Source organism: Mustela lutreola, chromosome 14, assembly GCF_030435805.1.
Source record: "Mustela lutreola isolate mMusLut2 chromosome 14, mMusLut2.pri, whole genome shotgun sequence".
Lineage (NCBI taxonomy): Eukaryota > Metazoa > Chordata > Mammalia > Carnivora > Mustelidae > Mustela > Mustela lutreola.
The window spans coordinates 42,108,890-42,132,046 of record NC_081303.1 but is presented as its reverse complement, the minus strand read 5'-3'; the positions used below and the strand labels follow the sequence as shown (position 1 = coordinate 42,132,046).

The window sequence follows — 23,157 nt, the reverse complement described above, 5'->3', positions numbered from 1 at the left end:
CAAATTCTAGACATCATTCATACAGATGCTACTGAAAGCCAAGGGCTGGGAGAGGGTCAAGAGAGAAAGAGAGAAGATGGGGAGGAAGGGGCCCATGTTTCAAGGTCAAGGAGAGGAACTGCGACAAAGGAACAGCTAACGAGGCAGGCAGGCAGGAAACCAGAAATATGTGTCCTGGAAGCCAAGTGAAGAAAGAACTTCAAAGAAAAGGGTACGGCCAGCTGTGCCAAACTGCCGGGAGCCCCTGGGATGAAGACTCAGATGTGATGGCTAGATTTAGAAACATGGTGGTCATGGCTGGCTTGGTTGAGAGCCCTTTCCCCCTGGAGGGGTGGGGACAAACCTGCCCAGAGGGAGTCACGAGAGGAAGTGCAGACTTGGGGCACTGAAGACCCTCTTGGGTGGGGGGAGAGGGGCAGAGAATGGGGCAGGAGTTGGAAGAGATGGGGTCCAAAGGATCGTAAGCTAAGAGACACCAGGGTACAAGGAGAGAGGAGGGGAACTAGTGATGCTGTCAGGGGAGGGAACAATGGAGTGCTAATGTCCTGAGTGTGTGAGGAGGTGGGAATGGAATGCCAGGAAGGCGGGCTGCCCTCAGTCAGGACCATGAATGGTTCACGCTGCGGGTAGGAGGAGAATACACTGCATCAGAACTGCTTTTAATTCTGTACTTCATACTTTGTATTATGTATCAGCACAACGTGCTGCATAGAAATTATACACACACACACACACGGGGATCTGCTCAAAAATTTTAACCAATACAGCTACCTGATCAAAAGAGTCCAAGACCACTTAATTAGAAGAAAATAAAACATATCCTCAAACTCTAACCTATGAATCCTTCAATGACAGGAGATAAATCTCACGGCACATTGAATACATTCTACATTATTATCTTAAATGTATAATAAGATATCTAGGAAAGGTGCAAGAATATTAGTCTTTATATCTGAGAATGTATTTACTCAATAGAGGTTTGTTTGTTTTTTAAAGGCTCAGATACTAACCCACGAACTGCAACATATTTGTATCTGAACTGGAAATGGAAGCAAATACAACACTCATAGACCCTTCCCAGAGTGTCATGGGGTCCAAACAGAAAGTCTGATTATTTATTTACATGGAAAAATGCAAATGAGTTAGTCTTACTAGCAAGCCCGACCTGGACTGTACCATTAGATTCCTCATCGGAAATGGAGAAAGTGGGCAGGTAACGAGGCAGGTAACCTAATCAGAACAGACAGAAGCCTCCGAGCAACCTGACATCCACGACATCACAGGAACAGCCAACCTGATCAAAGAACATCTTAGCACTCCTTGGTGTTTGCTGAGCCCTTCAACATTTCAGAGCACCTTCCAGATGTTTCATTCCGCCTCTCCACCATCTGCCAGGGAAGAAGGCTCTCCATTTTAACTTGCTTAGCTATAGACACTCAAGGCCAGAAGTGTTAACTGGATCCATGCCACATTGTCAGTGACACTGCTAGACTCCCAATCCTGTGGCTTGGAAAGAGACCCACCAGAAGAGCCACATCCAACCTCTTGGACGGTTCCAGAGGTATCTCTTGTCAACCACATATATGACAGCACGAGAACATGAACGCCAAGCCCCAGAAAGCAGCAGAGCTGACAGCTCAGAAAGGACCATGTTGGTCACCCAGCTTGGCTGGGGTGAACATGTAGGGGAAAGAGACAACAGGCAGTCCGAAACCACTGTCACGTGGTTAGCCTGTGAGCTCCACAGGGAGCAGGGCAGCTGCATGACTTCTCACGGCTGCGTGCGCAGCACCCGACAGAGCGCCCAGCGCAGAGCAGGCTCTCCAGAAATAATTGACCAGTTCTATTAAACCACAAAGACAGGAGCAGTAATGAAGTACACTCAGGAATCACAAAAATGGCTCAACAGAACTCGGGAAAGCTACTGATGGCAGCTGAAGGGAGACGGAGCGGAGGCAGCGAAGTCAATCTAAAAGGTAGAACTGCAAAACAAACTCTTTTAAGCACGTTCATAATCTTTATTCGCAGACAACGTGATATTAATCATCAACTCAAGGGGATGTGTGGATCTTGTTTGGAACCAGATTTCCAACAAAATTAAATCTGGTTTGGAACCAGATTTCAAACAAAATTAAAAAATGGAGACCAGCAGAGAAATGTAAACACTGGCCGGGTGGGTGACTGGAGAGATTTCGGGATGATCCAATGATGGGGTTATGCTTTAAGAGATCCATAGTGGAGAACTTATGGATGAAATAGGATGTCTGGGGCTCACGGCAACAAAATACAGAGAGGAGTAAGGAACAGGTGGGCGCGGTGCAGATGAAAAGAGAGGGCCCACGTGCGGATTACGTGCTGAAGCTGTGATAAGAACATGGAATCTTATTCTACCAACTCCATCTTCGCACACATAGGAACATTTCCATAGTAAGAACGTTGAAGAGTAACGGTGATCTCAGACAGCTGCTCATTTCCTCCTATCTGCCGGCCCTCCCTGCAGGGAAATGTGCTATCGTGGGGGCCGCACCTGCACATGGTCTTTTCTGAGACCACAGAGCACCTCTGACACCTGTCTTCTCGGTCACTGCCCTCGTCTTCCTCTGGGGCTCACCTGCTTCAGCTCTGGCTTCACCCTGGGTCTGGAGAATCCACTGTGCTTTCTCTCCTGCTGGCTCCTACTCTCCCTGCCCTGTCTTACCTTCCTGCCACCCGCTGCTTCTCCTGCCCAACTCCGCCAGCCCTCTGTTTCCTCTGCAGTGGGCTGCCACTCACCCACCTCCTCATGCCGTGGTCCTTCTCCTATCTCATGGTCCCCTGATGCCAAAGGATCCTCATGCCCAAGGGGCATTACCTCTTTTATACACTCTTCCCTCACATCACCAGGATGCCCAGGGACATCCTATCTTCCCCGAAATTGGCCACGTTTGTTGCCCTGAGCTCCCCTCTTCCTCCACTTCCTCCGAGACTCAGATCACTTCGGCACACTTCCAGGATGCACCAGATCCAGAAGGGTCAACCAGTTAAACAACGTGCCCAGGACAATATCCTGCACTGTGCTTACAGTAACGGACAGGACAGATCCAGACCTGCTCTCGGGAAGCTTGGGTTCTAGTGCGGATCACAGGATAATGGGTTCAACCGTCCACTCGCCTTCCTGGCCAGATGGTGAATCCTGTGTTTCCCTCCGCAGCCTCTGAACTTCACCCAATGCCCTATGTGTAACACACCCTTAATAAATATCCAGTAAACAAATATTTCCCCAAGTCAGTGCTCTTGTGTTAACATCGGGTCAAGCCCAGGTAGGATGAGGTCACCCTAAGTTCTACAAATGAAAGGTATTTAGAGGACTTTTGAGGAAGACCCCTTTCTTTTTTCTTTTTTGGGGGGCGATAAGAACAGTCAGAGAGCCAGGCTCTGGGGAAAACGTGTGTAGGGAGGTGTGAAGCAAGACTCCTAGAGCCAGGCTCACCCTTACCAGCTAAAAGCAGCTCTGAGTATGCTCAGCTTCCCTCCTTTGCTATTCTGGGTTGTCTGCTCCCTCCTCCCAGTGCCAGCCTCCTCCCTTCCAGCAGCAACGGGAATAAACCTCAGTCACCCCCGCCCGGCCCGCGCCGTGCCTTGAACATGGTTTCCTCCTGCCACCAAAGTGCCTCACTTCCTATCCCAGCCCTGACCAGCCGTGACACAAAACTATCCTGTGGGAGGGAGGGGGGTGGCTTCTACTGTTCCTATTCAGGAGTCTTCACGGTGACTCCGGTATGAGGACCAGGTCCAAAGGGTGAAAGCCTGGACACAAGAGGAGACCGTAAACTTGGCCACAAGAATCCTGACTCCGGGTTCCAGATGCAAGCCAACACAGACACACGCCCCACAAGCTCCAAGCTGGAGAGCCTTGCTCCATCGGAGTGGATGAGTGCCAGGTTCGGGCGGACAAGCGAGGCTTGGTGGCAAGTTCTCGGCAAATGCATTGCCGTGAGCCCTGGCACTGAAAGGGGGCAGTGAGGCTGGACATGACAAAGCAAAGATAGCAAGGGAAATACATGGCAGGACTTGGCAAGACCAACCAGCCTCTCCTTCTCCTTGTGGGGTTTGAGTTTGTCCATTCTGCTCTGCACAGCCTGGGAAAGCAGAATGAGATGCGAGGGAGCACAGGCGGTCACAGTGAGGGCATGACCCATCCCTGCAGAGGAATCCAGATCACCAGGCTCTAAGACATGGGGTGGAGAGGTGCACCTCCAGGCTCTGGGAAAGGGCTGAAAATGAAAGGGATCTCCCAGACACAGGACAGCTCTCTCTGGGCTGACTCCAGCACTCTCCTATCTCAGCTGCCCCATCATGCAATCATGGGTTGGCAAAGGAAGGCCAATGCAGAAACTTCAAGAACCTTAGGGATCTGAAATGGCTACAGTAAGCATCCCCAGCAGAGATCTAAGCAGTTGCTGGCCTACAGCACACTTTTTCTTAAAAGGCAGGACAGTAAGTATCTCAGGCTTATAGACGAGGGTCTTGGTTACAGTTACACAGCTACACCAATGCGGCAGGAAAGCAGCCACAGTCTGGGTTCCAATAAAACTTTACTTACAAAAGCAGGCATCTGACCTATGGGTTGTGGTTTGCCAACCCCTGGTCACTGGAAAAATCTACTCTTCCAGCGTTTCCACACTCCCAAGAGGAATAGGAACCATACTCCCTCTGATGGGCTCCCACTCAGTCTGGAGACAGGGGCCTTCTCTGGAGACCAAACCTCTACCCTGTTACTCCTTCCCACAAAGTATCAAAGAAATCTGGGTGGTTTGTTTAAAAAGCACGGCCCACACCAGAAACCCAGACGAAGGTGGATAAATCTTTGGATGTCGGATGCCTGGGTGGCTCAGTGGGTTAAGCCGCTGCCTTCGGCTCAGGTCATGATCCCAGGGTACTGGGATCGAGCCCCGCATCAGGCTCTCTGCTCAGCAGGGAGCCTGCTTCCTCCTCTCTCTCTGCCTGCCTCTCTGCCTACTTGTGATCTCTCTCTGTCAAAGAAATAAATAAAATCTTAAAAAAAAAAATCTTTGGATATCAAATCTGAAGGCTTTAGAGATGGAAGAAACCAGACCTCTTAGACAAGGCCCTTTTCCCTAGAAAAGGGAGTGCCTCGCCAAAGATCATACTGCTTGCAAAAGGCTCCGGACATTCTGTGCAGTACTCTTCTCCTCTAGAGTGACGACTGGGATGGAACCAGAACAAACAGCCATCCTGGCGTCAGGCTAAGGACCTATGGCTCACCTCTCTAGCAGGTACGTCTTGGGGCCTCTTAGGAATCTCTAAGTGAATGGTAAACCAAAGGGCAAGGAGAAAGCTTGGAGAAGTAAGTGTCTGTATCTATCTTTCCAGGACATGTCCTCCTGGACATAGTTACCAGGGAGAAGGAAACTTAAACAGAAACCTGAACTTCAAAAAGGGGTGTGGTTTGGTAGCAGACGTGCGTGTTCATTAGCAGAAACGGGTCCAGCAGTCTGGGCGGGTGCTGGGATCAAAAACAAGTACAAGACATACAGCCTCACCCCATCTAGGCCGATGCCCTGCACCCTGGGCTCGCTCTCTCTCTCAGTATACGTTCTTAACAACCTAGCGCGTTCAAGACCTTGTAATACAATTTCCTACAAGTCTTGTCCCAGGATTGACTTCCCCTGCAAACTCTGACCACGAACATTTCTACCTGGACACCCTGCCATGGTCTTGAAGGCAGTACGTCTGAAATCCAATCAAACACGATGCCCCTCAACAAGTCTGAATCCTGATTCTTCCATCAACCCCTAAGACCCAGTATCGTACCCCTTATCCTCCCCATGTCCTATCCATAAGCCAAAGTGGCTCTCTGAACTACTCTTCCTCTGCATTCTGATAAGCTCTACCCTAATCTAGCACCTCCAGTCTGGAATACGGCCAGTCTCCTGCCTGGGGCGCCAGATTCCAGGCTTGTAATAAAGCCAGGCTGATCTTCCCATATATCCCTACCTTCCTCCCATCTACCACAACCTCTTCAAGGTCAAGGCCCAGTCCTGTCTTCCCAGCTCCGAGAACCTTACTTAACATGGGAGGTATGTAGTCTCTGCGAATGAATGAACCCCAGATTTCATCGGGAGCCTGGACCACAAAAGAAACCTCGAGGTCTTCCTAATCCCTACTCTCGGACTATGCTGCCAGGCTCTGCAGGCCCTCACCCACCCTTTCCACCCGCAGGTCCCACCACCCCAGAAACAAGCGCCATCTAGCCGATCAATGCCTGACCCTTCTCGAGTGCCAGTCATTCCTGCATCCACGTCTCTGCCCACGCTCTGCTCGCCCTGCCCTGCAATGACGTCCCTGCCCTTCCCCCTCCATCCATCCAACTCCTGCGCAAATGCCGAGCTCCGGGGGGAGATAAGAGATGCAGAAAGGCGCAAGATGGGTTTAAAAAAATGGGGAACAGGGGCCCTGATGGGGATACACTGGGGTCTCTGATCCCTGGAGCCATCAACCTCCCAATGGGTCGCAGGCGATTAGAGAAGGAAGAGGCGGGAGGAGGAGCCAGATTTTTCCACTGAACGAAAGGCATGATTTTCATCACTGCTTCTGTTGCCCTGGTAACCAGGGACAGCCCAGTGGAGAGTACAGTAAAAGAACACCATGTTTATCTTTGCTGTCTGATCCACTTCCCTGTACACCCTTCCCTGACCATCCCTGAGCTCCAAGGCCTGCTCCAAATTCCTCCTAATGCCACTCGACCATCCTTCTAGTCACTTCTGCTCAAAACCGCAAAGCAGAGTTAATTTCTGCCCCTCTCCCTCCAACCCTACATACCATGTATTCTTTCACTGCGACATCTGGGGTCCATATCACCACACCCATCCGCCATGCCAGGGGGCCCCCAAGATGAAACGCAGGCCTCAAAACTCAAAGATGGCAACCACTCCACCAGACGGTTCACTGGGCAAGGGGGGCCTCGTGAAGCAAGACAGCGAGGAAGCCGCCCAATCACCTCCTCTTTCTTCGCCCCAAACGGCTGGTATGGATGGGCCCCTGATCTCCCATTCGCCCTCCGGGACCTGGGATCAGGCAGAGGAGCCAGGCTGAGTATGGGGGAGAAGGTCCACCCGCAAGCTTCCACAGATCCTGCCTCCCACAGGGACACAGTGTCGGCGTGACCTGAGAGCGGAGACACAGCGCTCGCCCTGGGAGATTATATAAGCGTTATATAACATGGTAGCACCAATAAGCACATGGATGCAGGGGTGAGTGCCAGGGACGGGCCAGGGGTGCAAGCAAACCCAAGGGGCTGGAGGTACAGGCCTTTCACCACCAATGCCAAAGCAGCACCAGGCCCTGCTGCCCCAGCCTGTCTACACCTGCTCCTTTCACCCCAGAGGACACACAGAGAGACTTGCCTGGCTCTGCATTCTTCTTCCCAGGCGGGGCAGCAGGGAGGGGCTGCAGCCATCATGCCCCAGCCCACCAGCAGCCTCTGTCCCGGCAGCCTAAGCCAGGCTGCCCCTCCAGTGCGAAGCAGCAAGGGGGCCAGGGTCCCGGGAGGACCTGGGAGCCAGCAGCCCCCTCCTCTCTGTCCTTGCACCAGAACATGTTTGTTTGGGGAACAAGTGCTGCAGCGGCTCCGGGATTGGCTGGGCCAGCAGTCCCTCTGCTCTGTCATTTGCAGTTCCTCTAAAAAAAAAAAAAAGAAGAAGAAGAAAAAAAGAAAAAACAAAACAAACCGAAAGGGAAAGAAAAAAGAAATAAGCACATTTGGCAAATGCCAAATCCCCAATTTTGGTCGACAGCTCTAAACAAAGCTAGAAAGACAAGGTCCTAAGGACATTACCCTATTTGCCCACAGACCCCACTTCCTACCACCTACGAACTTGAGCTATACGCCTGGAGACTCCCCCTCACCTCCAACCCCAACCCCCCAACCCCTATCTCTAGGGCTGACTCTGTTGCTGAAGCTTCTTTAACCGCAGGCTTTCTCACAGACCACCCCCCCTCCGGCCCCGGCCCCCCAGCCTCTGCAGAGTGCTCAGAGTACGCGGCTCCGGATATGCACGCGGGAGCCAGGCGGCCGGCTAGGGGCAGTTCGGGGCAGGTCTGGGCCAGGTCTTCATCAAACTCCTCCACCCTCACCACCCCAACCACTTTATCAATTTTTTTTTTGGGGGGGGGGGCTGATTAGAGAGAGAGAGCCCAGTGGCGTCTCCGGCAGCCTGCCCGCTCCCGAGCTATGCCTCTGGCCTTCCCGCCGCCTCCTCCACACGCACCTCCGCGCCCCCTGAGGAAGGGGGGAGAAAGAAATACGCATTAATATCACGAGCCTCAGCGCACCAGCCCTCGCCCCCTCAACCACCTGTCTCTGCGCTCTCCCTCCCCCACCGCCTTCCTCAACTCCGGGCGCCCCCTCTGCAGCAAAGGGGCACCACGCCCACTGCGGAGCCGAGAAACGCAAGGTGGGAGTGGGCACGGGCTGCCGCGCCGGGGCCCGGGGGCTGCTCCGCCACCTCCCCCGCCCGGCTAGCCCTGGCCCCAGAGCCCGGGGCTGCTCCCGGCCACGATCCACTCCCGCACACGCGGCCCGGGCAGCGGCATCCGGAGGCCGCACCGCAGCGCGGGAGGGGCGGGAGCCGAGGGGCCCCGGCCTCGCCCCCGGCGCCCGCCCCGGGGCCCTCGGGGAACGTACGCAGGCCCGGCCTGCGGTGCCCCCCCACCTCTTACGCCCGACACCCTGCTAGGGCCCCGCTCTCACCTCTGGCAGCCTCCTCCCTCCCGGGGGACCGCGCAGCCCACCTTGCAGCCCCCAAGCGCCCAGCGAGAGGCGCGCGATGCGCAGCCGCTGCGGACCCCGGCTCCGCCGCCGCCGCTTCCCAGGAGTGTGAGCTCAGCCCGCCTGCGCGCCCGCGCTTCCCACGCTCGGTGCCCTGCGCCGCGCCACCCAGCGGCCGCGGGGGGCACGGCACGCTCGCGTCCGGGAAAATCTGCCGCAGCCCTGCCGACAGAGTGGGAAATTCCCAGAATTTGACCGAAGCCTTACTGTGGGGCGGCGGACCTGACGGGCCGACTGACCGACTCCAGATGTGGGGCAGAACGGCTCCCCTCCAAACCCGTCTCCCTAGGCGCATCAGAGTTCTTGCTTGATTCCCGGATTTCCGCCCCCCCCCCCCCTGCTCCTCTAACCTTGCCTTCTTTATTCCTGCCAGGGCAGTGGGGACTGTGACACGGGTGGCGCCCACTCTGGTGGAGAGGGGGTGGGGGGTCAGCGGTGGGCAAAGGGCAGGAAGCGCATGAGGTTAGCATTCCAAGGCCTCCTTGGGCCTATCCAGAAAGATCCCAGGTATGCACGGGTCAATTCCCAGTCGGAGCTTTTCACACACACACACACACACACACACACACACGCAAACACCCCACAGGTGTGCAATCGCCCCTCCAGCCACCTGTAAATTCTAACTCAGGGGAATTGAAGTGCTATTTGCTTACCTTTTCTCAGATCCAGACCCTTCTGAGGATTGGAGAAGAGCTGTGGGCCCGCTCTCCGGTAAAGTCCGCATGCCTACATAAACATAGTTTCGCACAGTCAGGGCGTTCTCAGACTTCTCAGAGCGCCGTGGACCCCAGTTTAAGAACTGGGTCTGCAGATACCCTAATACATCAGGAGGCTGAGCTTGTGATTACTTGTACCCACTGCCATCTCTATCATAGTGTTCCTTCCTTCAGAATATCTCCTTTGTACCCCAAGCTCACGTTTCTTCCTGTAGAAATTCCATCTTTTCTGGTAAGACTCACCCTGAGGCCTCTTCCTTCTGATTTTCCCATTCAGAAGTGCCATCTGCGACCTCGGGAGGCATGTACTTTATGCCACTTATGGCTATTAACACTATACACATGGAACTGTAATTATTTTGGGGTTGGTTGTCTTCTTGGTCCTTCCGGATAATACTCTTTTAAATCAGTTTCCCCCCTTGGCAACTACTAATGGGCTTTATACGGAATGCCCTTGACCAACAGCACTTCAAAACCAAAGAAAAGGAAGTTGGTTGAGGGAACGGAAGACTCACAGGAAGCCGGGAGATGAATCTCTTTGCTCCAAAGGAACTCAAAGCCTCCCTTCCTCTCCCACCCTGTACCAACAACGTATAGCCACCATGTGCATACTCAGTACCTGGCAGATGGAATTCTCAAGGTAGCAGGATCTTTTCATCCATTCCTCCTCCTCTGGGCAAGATGGCCGTAATTTAGAGGTGTCTGGGGAAGCTGGGATACAATTTCATAGCTAGAAAGCAGACTTTCTATCCCCAGAATCCCCTTATCCAATAAGGAAAACCATCACCCAGTAGTTGCTCAAGCTAATGTCATCCCTGACCCTTCCCTCTCACTGCCTCTCTCTACGCACATTCCCCATCAATCGCCACTTCTTGGTTTTACTTCCTAAATCTATTTCAAAGGTTGTCCTTGTCTTCAGCCCCATGACCCCATCTGGAGCTCAGCTCACCATTATTTCTTGCCTGAATTTCTGCATTTTTCTCCATGTACATGCTCTATCTGCCTCCAGTCTTGCCAGGCTCAGATCCAGTCTCTTCACATCCCAGCCAGAAAAATCTTCCACTGATCTCAATCATTTCCCTGCTAAAAATCTTAGGTAACAAACAAACAACCCAAAACCAAACAAAAAAACCTTTAGGGTAGCTCCACATTGCACCAAAGATGAGGTTCAAACTCTTTTACTCACTTGCCAGGCCTCTCTAAACAGCTCAACTGTCCCTCCAGCCTCCTCTCTTGTCACTTTCCTCTTACCCTTTATGCTTTAGTCATCCTAAACACCATGCCCTTTCCCATCTTGAGCTGAGAACGCCCTTCCACGATGTTTTATGAAGCTATGCCCTCCTCTAAAGATTGCCTTATGGTCTCCTCTCGTTCCCCTGTTCTAGGGCGTTCTAACGTTCATCACACAGTATTGTCCCTTACATATAAGATGTCTGCTTTCTCCACCACAAAGGGAGCTCTGCAAAGCGCCCTCGATCCCTGGTGCCAGGTAGAAATGCAACCAATATTTACCGAATGAACAAAAGCTTTGAACATGACACGTACCCCAGAGCGTGGTGGTGTTGCTTGATCTAAAGGTCAGGTGCGGTAGGGACAGGCCGCCTGTTTTTGTTTTTGTTTTTTTGTTTCAAGATTTTATTTATTTATTTATTTGACAGACAGAGATCACAAGTAGGCAGAGAGGCAGGCAGAGAGAGAGGTGGAGGCAGGCTCCCTGCTGAGCAGAGAGCCCGATGTGGGCCTTGATCCCAGTACCCTGGGATCAGGACCTGAGCTGAAGGCAGAGGCTTAACCCACTGAGCCACCCAGGCACCCCAGCCTGCTTTTGAGTAATTGCACTGCTCACTGTTCTTAGTGAATTTCAATCTCTCTGAGTCATTTGAGTTCCTCAACTGAAAAATAGGGATAATCATACTCAGGTTTGAGGATGCGAAGGTTGCCAGAGATATCTGTGGAAGTATTTTGTAATTGTGCGTTACTTCACTCGATCCTCACAATAACACTTGTGGTAGGCAGCTGACATTTCCCATTTTGCGTATGAAGAAACTGAAGGTAGCTAATGCAAAGCAGTTTGCCTGAGGTCATCCAGTTAGTTGTCAGGGAGCAGGGACTGGTTGCTGATTCCCAAGCCCAGGCTTTCCCCAAGCATACATCACCACCACCCCTCCCTCCCATCCCCGAAGTAGAAAGCAGAGTGGGGACCCATTCATATTGACATCCTGAGGATCATGCAGCTGGAAAATGTAACCGCTTACCATTTCTGAAGGGGTTTCTTTGGGAGGGAGGAGTGGTGTGTTGTTGCTAGAAAGTAAAATCAGTAACAACAGGTATTAAGGCAGGAAGGAGTAGGGCAGGGAGAAAATGACCTTGAGGCTGACCCTATACTCCCTATCTCTGACTCCTCTGCCACTTTGGTAGTTATCTCCCTTGACAGCCCCCTTTTTCCACATAGTTGGACCCCTGAGAGCTCTGAGGTCCCCCCAAACTGGAGAACTTCCATTGCCTTCATGTTTCCGATTCCGTCTGTCAGCAAATATTTACCTTGCTAAGTGCTTTGTCACTGCCTGCACAAGACTGGCCAAATGATTTCACCGCTCTGAGCCACGGGTCCCACATTCTGCAAAATGGGATTGATGATAGCCTGTCACACGGTTGTTCTGGGCATGTGTGTTTCAAAAGCACAGCTAACCTAACAGCTGCTGGTGGGCTGTTGATGGTGGAGACACCTGCCTCCCTCACACCCCTCCGTGTCTGCTAGTTTTCATTTGAGTGCATGGGTATGTCAGTTCGGTAACTAGGGGAGGATGGAGGGGAGCAGAGGTGCTGGAAAAGAGAAGGAGGGAGTCTGAAGGCCACAGTCCTCCCTGCTGTGCCCCTTCTGGGGACATAGAGAGAGCAGTGGAACCCAGAGGCTCTTTGAACTGTTCGAGCGAGAATGACTTGTGAGTTTCTGGGCCCTTTGAGTCAGCCTCAGTGATGAGAGGCCTTTTCAAGCTCTCGGTGGGCAGGGGGCACGAACCACTGAGAGTCAGAACAGGAGAGGAAGAGTCCAGCCACCATGGTTTGATGACCACAGCTGTGAGGGTTCCTATGGGGCTCTTTTTTGAGAACTCCCAGAAATAACTCTAGGGCGCCCTAAGAATGTCGGAGAAGTCATCCAACAAGCTGTTGCCAATGTAAAACACAGAGGTGTGCCTGGCACATAGTAGGAACTCAGTATGGGCCGGTTCCCCGAGATGAGCTTGCTTTAGCATCAGCGCATGGAGGGCTGTGCTCCTGAGTCTTCTCACAGCGCTGCCTTTGCACGAAGCATGTGTGCTTCTCACTGTGTCCAGTGCCCTGGGGGACACCCAGTGGAACTGCCCTTTACAGATCCCCTGTGTGGTTATGGTGGTTTTTCTCTTTAAAGATTAAATCGTTTCTTCCTTTTCTGCTCAACAAAGACAACAGCCCTTTGGTTTTTGATAAACGTTCCTTCCCTACTAGCAGGTGGATTTGCCCCGGGCACTAAGAGCTGTGCTTTTGAAACACACATGCCCAGCTGTTTGAATCAGCTACTTCCGTCTTTCTTACTTCTCTTATCTCCTGCCCGTGGGGCTGAGTTTTCTTTGCCTTGGCAGGCTGATAACATGTGGAAGGATGAGAACAGTTCTAATTAATAGACTAATTAGTGGTACAAGACTTTATTTATTTTTTTTTTAAAGATTTTATTTATTTATTTGACAGAGAGAGATCACAAGTAGGTAGAAAGGCAGGCAGAGAGAGAGAGGAGGAGGAAACAGGCTCCCTGCCGAGCAGAGAGCCCGATGTGGGACTCGATCCCAGGACCCTGAGATCATGACCTGAGCCGAAGGCAGCGGCTTAACCCACTGAGCCACCCAGGCGCCCGGTACAAGACTTTAATAGCTGATTATAGGAAAGTTATTCCCCACCCCCCAAATGATTGATTGATTGATTGCTGATATGTTGCATTATGGCAAAATAGCCAGCTTCTAATGTCCATTGGTTGCTTTGATGGGTCTTTTTCTTCTTTCTTTTTCCTCCTTCCTGGCTATTGGTGGGCACAGGCAGAATGGGAGAACTCAGAACCAGCTGATGAGCAGCTCTGAAGACACGGAAGTTGTGGGATTCTGATGTCATCCCCCTGTTGAAAGCTCAGAGCTAGAAAGGGAATGGGAGGGATGAGAAGGAAGGAAGCAAGACAGTCCTGCCCCTGTTTGTAGGTTTACCTCCCCAGGACACTTCCCTGATGATACCTCACCTCCTGCAGGGCATAACTCACACACAAGTAGTTGCATTCAAAAATAGCAAAAAGCTTGAAAGAGTCCACTGAATGGAGTGCCCATGTGGCTCAGTCAGTTATAAGCCTCTGCCTTCGTCTCAGCTCATGATCTTGGGATCCTGGGTTCGAGCCCAGCAGTGGGCTCCTTGATCAGCAGGGAGTCTGCTTCACCCTCTCCCTCTGCTCCTCCCTCCTGCTTGTACTCTCTTTCTCTCTCAGATGGACAAATAAAATCTTAATAATAATAATAATAATAATAAAAAGAGTCCACTGAAATCCCACTTTCTGGGTTAAAATGCTGGTTCCCCCACTGGCTGCCATCTGAGCTCGTCATTTAACTTTACTGTGCCTCGGTCTGGTCATTTATAAAGTGGGAATACAACTGTTTGTCCCCAGGAGTGTTGTGAGGATTGTATGAAACACACCAGGTGAGCCAGGTAAGGCACGGAGCACAGTTCGTGGCCCATCCTGAGCCCTGAGTGACATTAGCTCTGATGACCAACACTGCCTGAGATTATTTAACTTACCTGATATACAGGTAAGTGTATCAAGGAATTTGATAAATGTTTGTAGAATGAATGAATGACTAGATCATCTTTTTCAAGGAGATCGTGAGGCCTTGAAGCTCAACAGGGTGAAGAAAAAAGGAAATTGCACACTAAATCATAGTAAGAGGCTATCTGTTTCCATGCTTATCACAGGCTGGGCCCTGAGCTAATTATGCTTTCTGTACCGTCTCTCATCTAATCCTTATGTAACCTGATTTTTTTATCAGCCTTCCCGGATCATGTATTTTTGTAATTTAAAAAAAAATTTATTTATCTACTTGACAGAGAGAGATCACAAATAGGTGAGGTGGAGGGTGTGGGAAGAAGGCTCCCCGCTGAGCAGAGAGCCTGGGCTCAGTCCCAGGTCCCTGGGATCACCACCTGAGCTGAAGGCAGAGGCTTTTACCCACTGAGCCATCCAGGTGCCCTAATCATGTGTTTTTGAAATAGGTCCAGTCCCCATACCAGATTTTATGGGATGTCTGTGTTCTCCCCCAAGACTTTCTAAGATTCTTAGGGGATGAGCTGACATTTTCTTTGTAATAATTTTAAAAAATATTATCTATTTATTTATTCACGTGAGAAAGTGCATGAGAGAGCGAGCGAGCGAGCACAAGCAGGGGGGAGGTGTAGAGGGAAAGGGAGAAGCTGACTCCCAGATTAGCAGGGACCCCGATGTAAGACTCAATCCCAAGACTGTGGGATCAAGACCTGAGCTGAAGGCAGACACTTAACAAACTGAATCACCCAGGTACCCAAGGCTGACATTTTCATAATGATGTTTCTTTTGAATTCCTATTCTGGCTAAATTCAACCTCTTGCATCTTCCTCCTGACAATGTCATTCTCTTGACCCATCACTCTTACTCATAGCAAGCTGGATGTCTTCCTTCCTTCCTTTGATCCCGGAAACCCTAAGAACAGGGGGCCATTTTGTGTGGAAGACTTACTGGAGGTCAGAGGCGAGATAGGGTGCCTGTAGCAGCACTGAAGGCAAACAGCTAAAAGTCACCACACTTGGGCTCCCCACCTCCTCCACCTCATGCCCTCCAGGCTGTCCAGCTGTCCAGAGCCCTGCCCACGGCCATTTTTCCCTCCCAAGATACCTTCTCTTCCACCTCTCTACTGTTCCCCATCTCTCCCTGGAAACAGTGGTTTCCTGTTACTTTGTTACACAAAGACACTGAGCTCTCTGAACAAATGTCTCCGTTCTGGGCTATTCTCAATCTGGGGTCAGAGAAGAAACTGAAATGCGTGAATAGGAGGGTGCTCAGCTGCTTTTCTTAACCACTCAAGTCTCCTGAAGCATTTTCCTCAACAAATGAGCCAAGTACCTCTGAGGCGAACCCTGCACCACCCTAGAATGAAGAAGTTTGGCAGGCATATTTTTATATACATTTTTTTCCTCCCTGCTCTACTTCCGGTGATGACATGAGGTAAATATGATCCTTATTTTTTTTCTCCAGGTGAGGAACCTGAAATGATACAGGTTAAAAATGTAAACCACTCAAGATCACATAGATAACGCCAGAGCTGGACTCCCAGGGAACGACTGAGTCCCAAGCCAGGGAGACCAACCACGAGGTCACATGGTCACTTAATAAAGTTCTAGCAGGTCCCAGGTTGGTTCTTCTCACAGGGCAAGCCTTTCGCAGGAAACCTGTCAGTGGGGAGGCGGTGTGGGTCACAGGAAAGTAAACTGATTGAGTGAAGGTCAAAGATTTTAGAGCAGAGCGAAAGCTAGAAATAACTACAGATCTCTAGCTCCATGTATGACACCCTGGAGTTATCACTATTAATCACCATGGAGTGATTACCTGATTGCTTCATTTCTTGATGCAGTGCTTTCTTCAACCTTGGCCTGGGGCCCCCTCTTTGGGAAGAGAAGGCCGACGTTCTTTGGCTCTTGGAATGCTGACTTCATATTGTAAAACATCTCATTGGTAGCCCACCATGTCTCAGAAGCCTGGCCCAGTGGCTGAGGCTCTTTCCAAGAGCTCAAAAAGTAGCTATGGAATGAATGGGAAAATGGCTTTTCACTCACTTTAATTTGTCATTTATTTTCCCAAGGGCTTACCTAAGGCAGGGAGGCTGAATTAGGCAGAACTAGACGAAGGGACATCTATTCCCGCAGGGCAGCCATCTGGGACACCGAAATTATAAAGGATGCAAGAGCATCACTGCCAATGGGATGAGGTTACCAAAATGGAATTTATCAGAACTCTTCCCAGAAAGAGTAATGAATATAGTTAGACAGAATTCTTTAATAACTCACTGGTGTAGGGGGGCCAGATTTGACCCAGTAGTAGCAGGGTGACTTTGCCTTTCCCATCCCTGAAATAGGGATTATGATACTTATCACTAGGGGTTTTTTCCCCAATTAAGTTTGACAATGGAAAATTTACATCTTTTATTATTACTTAGGCGGCAGTCCACTATCATCTGGTTTCTGCCCTCCTACACCCTACTGATTACGTTCGTCAAGGTTGCCAACCACCCCTTTGTGGAAAACCCCATTTTTCTTCCACTTGGTGGAGTTTTGACACGGTATACCAGCCCTTCCTCTGTGAAATATTCTCTTTCCCTGGTTTCCTGTTACCCCAGTCTCAAAGTTCGCGGCTCTCTTTGTCCACCCATCTAAGTTTCCACTGAGACATCAGTATCAGTTGGCTGTCTCTTGTTGCACAGCAAGTTCCCCCCAAATTGAGCGGCTTCACCCAACGTTGATGATCTCACACAGCTTCTTAAGGGTCGGGAGTTGGGAAGCAGTTCAGCCGGATGGAAGAGCTTACCTGGGCTGCGCTAGCTCTGGACTTCTCGTGCGGTCTCAGCCTTCATTCATTCACTCATTCCTTCATCCGTTCATTTGTGTCTATTTTCTTCCAAGCTCTTCCGAGCTGCCTCACACGGCTATTGGCAGGAGGTTTCGGTTCTCGACCACGTGGACTTCTGCACAGTGCTGCTCGAGACGTGACAGATGGCTCCCCCCAGAGCAAGTGATCCCAGAAGAATGAGCCTGTGTGGCCAAGATCAAAGCCATTGTGTCTTTCTTAATCTGATATCTGCAGTGATGCGTCCTCACCTCCGCCCTTGTCACACAGACTGGTACACATAGGAGAAGCCAGTCCTGAGGAGCGTGTCTACCACGTGGAAGTAGGCTGTCTACCACAGCCTTCTCCTTTGCTGACCCTTCAACATCCATGTTCCCCAAGGTTCTCTTCTCTTCTCATTCCCTCTGCACACCCTTGATACTAGCCTGCTCTCCAGGACTTCCAATTACTGTCTAGACTCCAAAACATGCGGGGCTGCCTCTCTAGACAGTTGTCTCTCAGAAACTTCGGGGTGGACACTGCCCCCTGGGTCCCCAAGGTGCCCACTTTCCAGTCGGGACTCATCCTCACTCCCGGTCCTATTTCTCCTCCTGCGTTTCCATCTCAAGAACGACAGCCTCGCCCACTCCCTTGTTAAGCAAGAAATGAGAAAATCACTCTTGATTGCGCTTTCCCTTTTCTCCCACATCCAATCAACATGTTAAGGGTTTTCGCGTTTTCATGTTCCCCCTTCTTTTTATTTTGAACAATTTCGAACAGACAGAAAGATGAAATGGAGAGTAAAACGAGCCCCTATTCAGTAGAACCCTTCGTCGAGAGTCACCACGACTCACCTTTTATACCGCATTTGCTTTTCCTCCCCACCTCCTCTCGTAATATACGCATATTTTTCATAATAATAGTAACGTGCTACTCGCCTTTCCACCCCCCAGGCTCTCACAGATGTGCAGTGCGTGTATGTGTATGAGTTTTCCATGTGAATATACAGGATTTAAAAGTAGATTGTGGATAATAGGACCCTTCGTCCTTCAACATGTCTGCCGGCATTTCCTAAGAATAAGGACATTCTCCTATATGTCATCATTACACCCAGGAACCAATGCCAGTTAATTTGATCTCCCCAATATATCTCCAGTGAAGCCACTTTTTTTCAGGCCCCCCTATCCCTTATCTTCAGGAGTGTGATCACCTCCCAGGTGCTTTTGCCCTCAATCCACACTTCTCGTTGCTGCCAGAGTGAATTTTCTACGGTGCAAATCTGATGGTGTCAAAGCCTCACTTGAGACCTTTCAGTGGCTCCACATTACCTTCAAAATAAAGAATAAACTTCTCATGGCTTACAAAGCCTTCACCGTCCAGATTCTGCTGGAGAAGCACCGCTAGACAGAAACCTAATATGAGCTAGTCCTGTGCCTTTATGCCGATAATAGGTACATTTTAAAAAGTGAAACAAACAAACAAAACCTCCAAACAATTACAAAAAAACCCCCCAAACACACAAATGATGTTAATCTTGAAAATAGATTTTACTTAAACCAATAGATTCAAAATATTACCATAGCAACACAAGCCCCATGTAAAAAAACATTTTTTAATTAATTAAAAATAATTAAGGTAATTAAGGTAATGAGACGGCTCTTCTTTTCTTTTTATTCCCCCAGGTCTTTAAAATCTGGTGTGTGTTTAATACATACAGCACATCTCAAAGCAGATGTTGTCTTCAAGGGTTAAAGTGAAATGTATTCCTACCCAAACAGGAAGATTATATTTAACAATAACAAAAAACTCATCCTGCTTTGGTTTTAAAATTTGAATTGATTAAGATGAAATAAATGGGAAGTTCTGTTCCTGATTCATAAGAGCCACATCTTCTGTGCTCAGCAGCCACTGCAACGGACAAAGGATAATTCTAGAGCCCCAGCTCTCCACGTATGATCCACGGTCCCCTGGGGGTCCTTGGGACATTTCCAAGAGGTCTTTGGGGTCAAAACTATTTTTTCAATAATGCTAAAAAATGTGGTTTTCCATTTTCTACTTTTCTTCTCTCTGAAGTGTAGACACCATACTTTTCCAGAGGCCACGTGACACAGAACGTGACAACAGACTGAACACCGACCCAAAGGGAGTCAGGAGTGTTCTATGAGTCAGATATTGAAGAGATGGGCTAACGAGTAAAACAACGTCCCTCTTCTCACTCAGTGTTTTTATTTTGAAAATATCATTAATTTTCATGAATGGGTAGGTTAGTTTGTCTACTCACATAAGGAGAAAATGATCATTTTTAAATGAATTACTGAGTAATTAAAAATTCCCCTGATTTAATTTCTGATGTAGTGATTATCAATAGATGTAACTCTCAAAACCAAAAGCTCCTTGAAGTCCTCAATAACTTCAAACTGTGTGAGAGAGCTTTGAGGACAGCTTTCTAGAACCTGCCTACCACTCCAGCCTCGCGGCCTGGGATGGGCCCCTCGACCTTCATGTTTGTTTGCATGAAATTACGGTTCCAGACTAGATGAAGCAGATGTACCTCTTCCTAGTCCTCGGGCTCAGTACTTCTAAAAACTCTGGATCGTGTATATAACACAAAAGTAGGAAGACTCTGAAAGGTAAAGTGAGGCAGGGGAGGGACCTCATGACTCAAAGGATGCTGCGTCATCAGGGTGGCATCAACAGAGGGATAGCAGGGAGCCTGAACTCCCACTCTGGATCAAGGATAATGGGGCACCCACCCCAGCAGGAACAAACAGTTGAATGGGGGGCCTGGACTTCCGTCCCCCCCCTCTGGTGCGAAGGAGGAGGCACCCCAGCAGGGCAGTTGATCAAATGGGGTCTGCCAAAACAGGAGATGGAAATGAAATCTAGAGTCTCGTAACCTCGTACCTAAAACATCCAGGATAGCAATTTGAAATTACTTGTAATATCAAGAACCAGAAACATTTCAACTTGAATGAGAAAAGATAATTAACAGACACCAATACTGAGATGACTGAGATTTTGGAATTATCTGATGAGAATTTTAAAACAGCTATCATAGAAATGCTTCCATGAGCCATTATAACGTGCTTGAAATAAAAGAACAAATAGAAAGTCTCAGCACAGAAATACAAGATGCAAAGAAGAATCATATTCTCTGCTTGGACTCGAAAAGAACCCCTTGCATTTCCGGAATGACTACCCTCACTTTGCTCTTCCTAGAAAACTGATCTCTAATGTCTTCCTTTAAAACCCTGCTTGTCCCGGATGTCACCTCTTCTGGGAAGCCTTTCCTGGTAGCCATGCCCCTTCCACTCAAAGTATCCTTCACCATATCACTTAGATTCAATGCTAATTGTTCTGTCATGTGTCTACCCCCATGCTCACCAGTCTAAAAACTTGACAAAAGAGACTGTATCTTATCCTAAGTGACTGGCATCGTATCTGGCTTATAATGAATACTTCAAAAAAAAAAAAAAAAGGTTTGTTGAATAAACGAATAAATCAAGAATAAATGGGAACTTTTCAGTGGTTCTCTCTTTCCTATTTAGTACAGTTCGTCTCTGGGGCCTGGCACTCCGTGGGTTACTGCTCACTTCCTGCCTTGCACTTTACTGCGTTGTTGTCTAAAGGTACTGATCGTATTCTCTTCGAGATTTAAAACTCTGTGGGTTCCAATAAACTTGTACCTTACTTGTCTTTGCTTCTGCCCCCTGAGCCTCGAGCACAGCTCCCTGTTACTCTGAAAACTCAAGTTTTGTTTTCTGAGATAAGAGTCCTTGCTTCATTGGGTTTCTGTGCATATTAAATAAAATACACTGTTTACATTCTGGTATTTGAAGAAATACACAGAGAGACCAAGCCCTGTTAGCTGGACCTTCAAGACCTCTTTGCTCCATTTCCGCTGTTCTGACCCAGCTCCCAGCTGTGACCCTTGCTCTGGCTACGATCAGCCCACCTGCCCCCTTCCTTTCCGCTTCTCACCTCTCTACCCCTATTCTCAACTCAGCGGCCAGTTTCACCCTTTAAAAACACAAGTCAGCTCATATTACTTCTCTGCTCAAAACCTTCCAGTGGTTCCGCACCTTTAGCTAAGGGCCAAACTCCTTACCGAGGCCTAAAAGGCCTACTGGGACTGGGCCCGCTGAGCCCCCTGCTCGGGCTCTGATGTTGCCTTGGCCACCTTCCTGCCCTGCTTCAGGTGTTTGCATTTGCCATCTCCCGTGCACGGCATGATCTCTCCCTCGTTTCATTAGAGTGAGCTGTGTTCTCAATTCTCATCTCCGTGGGAGTGACCACCATATGCTAAGTACCGATCATCCCTCTCAAACTTTTGTATTTTTCTTAGCTCTTCGTACAACCTGAAAACATAAGTCTTTATTTACTTAGATAAATGTGTTTTCTTATTGTCTTTCTTCTCCACCAGAATCGTAAGCTCTGCATGGATTTGTTCCTGCTCTGTCCCCAGCCCTGGCACAGGGCCGATCCCCAGCAGGGTGTGTTTTGTGAAACTTTTGGAATGAATCAAGGTTGGCCATGAACTCCTTGGGTGGGGGCTTTTGGAAGAGAAGCAGCATCCTGTTGCCCAATATTGCTTACCTGCTACCGGATGTGCATGAAGAGGAAGTGTGAGGTTAATCTACCTGGAAGGGATGGAATAGGGATGTCCCACGTATCCAGACTCAGAGGACAATTGTGTTTATCCATTCAGATGCGACTTGAGCAGAAGACACTTCTGGGTATGCTTTCCACAGCGGACTGTGTGACACTCCCCTTCATTCCCTGGGCTGGCTATGGGCACAGCAGTGTGAGCCGAGCCTCACAGCTTCCCATGGTCTTCAGTCTCTGCTTTGTCCCAAGACCCCAGGACCTGCTTGGCTGTCCAGGCATGGGAACACATGTCGATAAAGGGCTCTAGAGGTGAAGCCCCAAACCTATTCTGACCCTGCCCTCGCCAGCCTCATGACATCCAACTGGAGAAACCCTGAAGCCTGGTGGAAGCGTGGGATAGTACGATGAAGGGAAGAGCTTCGGTTGCAGGACACCGGAGTTCCAGGGCATCTGGGCAAGCCAGCCACGTCTCCTCTCTGGGCCTTAGTTTTTCTTTAATGTGACATAGGAAGTTCAGTTACATGTGTCTCTAAAATCCTCTTCAGCGGTGACTTTTCATAGTTGTATGAGCCTCATGTATGAGACCTACCGGACTATTTAAGGGTGGGGCAGCTGGGAAGAGAACCCCCACATGGAAACAAGAGAACTGATTGAGTGGTAGGAGCCCAGCATGGCCAGCAGGTGGAGCCATTGCTGCACTAGGGTGCTCAGGCCAAAGGTGGGAAAGTTTGATTTTTAAACAAGCAAGGAGTCCTTCAGAGCAAGCTGTCCAGCTACCCGGGAGAACAAGCCGCCACGGCACCCTCTACACACACACGCACACACATGCACACACACACACACACACACCCCTACTTCCCAAAGCCTACATCGGTGGGCAGACTCAGGGTAAAAAAAATGATTGATAGCAGGTTGCTGGGCCTGAGGCTGGACACGTTTCAACCACCCAGGTGCTTTTTCTCCTCCTTCCACCTTTCCCAGAAGCTTGTACCCTGTACACCTCTTCTCCCTGCCCTCCACAACCTGCCAGACCCCATCGGGTCACTCTCATGGCAGGACATGACTAGATGGAGGTCAAATGGCTTCTCTTTCCAGATGACTGTCTCTCTTTCCTGCCACCCCCCAGGGTCAGCCTCACCTTCTAAGGAAAGTTCTAGATCTCATTCCTTGCCCCTTCACCCCTGACTCTGCCCCCTGAGTCCTGCAGAGGAACCTGTGGTGAGAGCGGTTGGAGAACATCTGGGGGGGGAAGTTGGGGTGGGGGAGCGCTAAAGGGAAAGGTCTGGCTTTGGCCAGATAAGAATGGAAGGATCCTTTGTTTGGCCCCAACTGCCTCTGCCACTGTTGACACACTTGGGAGTGTT

General features: G+C 49.8%; 1 long non-coding RNA gene across 1 annotated transcript in view; it reads right to left on the bottom strand.

Annotated features, from left to right (window-relative positions):
* The window catches only part of LOC131814654 (uncharacterized), a 73,390-nt gene extending 64,492 nt beyond the window's left edge, over nucleotides 1-8,898 (bottom strand). Inside the window, exons 1-2 of the long non-coding RNA XR_009347393.1 lie at nucleotides 8,753-8,898; nucleotides 6,823-7,680 (exon numbers count right to left, since the gene is read on the bottom strand). This is a non-coding gene — a long non-coding RNA (uncharacterized LOC131814654). The remainder of the gene's footprint in view (nucleotides 1-6,822; nucleotides 7,681-8,752) is intronic.
* Nucleotides 8,899-23,157: the final 14,259 nt, after the last annotated feature.